Source organism: Dipodomys spectabilis, unplaced genomic scaffold (assembly GCF_019054845.1).
Source record: "Dipodomys spectabilis isolate Male_0828 unplaced genomic scaffold, ASM1905484v1 ptg000121l, whole genome shotgun sequence".
In the NCBI taxonomy this organism is placed as follows: Eukaryota; Metazoa; Chordata; class Mammalia; order Rodentia; family Heteromyidae; genus Dipodomys; species Dipodomys spectabilis.
The window spans coordinates 5,384,423-5,386,014 of record NW_024870798.1 but is presented as its reverse complement, the minus strand read 5'-3'; positions in this window follow the sequence as shown (position 1 = coordinate 5,386,014).

The following is a 1,592-nucleotide window of genomic DNA, read 5'->3' as shown; positions in this document are numbered from 1 at the left end:
CAAAATTTTGGCCAATCTACTTCAAAAATTCATCCAAAAAATCACGCATCACGATCTAACATGTTTCATTTCAGGGATGCAAAGTTGGTTCAATATACACAAATCAATTAATATAACTCATCACATCCACAAAGAGCAAAGATAAAAACCACATGGTTATCTCAACAGATGCAGAAAAAGCATTTGACAAGATCCATCAAACCCTTTATGATGATGGGTCTGAAAAAATTAGGAATCCAGGAAACATTACTCAATACAATAAAGGCTGTATATGACAAACCTACGGCCAGCATTATACTTAATGGTGGAAGAATAAAACCATTTCCTCTTAACTTAGGAATGAGACAAGGATGTCCACTCTCTACTTCTCTTCAACTTAGTATTAGAATTCTTAGCTACCGCAATGACAAGATGCAAACATAAAGGAGTTCCGAATCGGGAAAGATGAAATAAAACTCTTTGCAGATGACATAATTTTAAAGAATCGCACGGACTCCACTTCCAACTTCCTGAAGCTGATTCAAAACTTTGGCAAAGAAGCAGGGTATAAAATTATCCCTCAAAAATCAATGGCTTATGTGTATGACAACAATGAGTAAAGCGTGGGTGAAATCAGGAAGGCAAATCCATTCATAATAGTGCACAAAAAATAAAATATGTAGAAATTTACTTAAAGAAGTGAACGACCTTTATGATGAAAACTTTAAAAACCTGAAAAAGGAAATCAAAACAGAACTTAGGAAGTGGAAAAACCTTCCTTGCTCCTGGATTGGAAGGATCAACATCGTGAAAATGGTACTCCCTGCCAAGGCTATCTACAAATTCAATGCGATACCTATCAATATTCCAACCTCATTCTTCAACGAAATAGAAAAGGCACTCCAAAAATTCATATGGAACAATAAAAGACCCCGAATAGCTAAAACGATCCTCAACAGAAAGATTACCACAGGAGGAATATCAATACCAAATTTCAAACTCTACTACAAAAGCCATAGTAATCAAAACAGCTTGTTACTGACACAAGAACAGACCTCAGGACCAATGGAATAAAATTGAAAACTCAGAAATGAACTCACAGACCTATAGCCACTTAATCCTCGATAAGGGAACTAAAAAACTAGAGTGGAAGAAAGACGGACTCTTCAGTAAATGGTGCTGAAAAAATTGATTAACTACTTGTAGAAAACTAAAGCCAGATCATTATATATCACCCTGCAGCAGAATCAACTACAAATGGATCAAAGACCTCGGGGTCAAAGCAGAAACTCTGAAAACATTACAGGACAGAATAAGAGCTACCCTAGGAGGTCTCCTAGGGTTATTATTTGTTATTATTTTCTTTCTTTTTATTTACTGTGAGAAAACCATACAGAGGAATTACAATTACATGGGCAAGTTAACGGTACATTTCTTATCCAGCATTATTGCCTCCTCTTTGTTTCCCCTCCCCATCCATTCCCCATAGTCCCCCTACCTCCTCCAATCTGATCTTTACCCCCCCCCCCCCCCCCCCCGCCAAAGTTGTAAAGTTCGTTTTTCGACATAACAATTAATGTCTCTTCCCCACAGTATAACCCCTGCTTTCACTG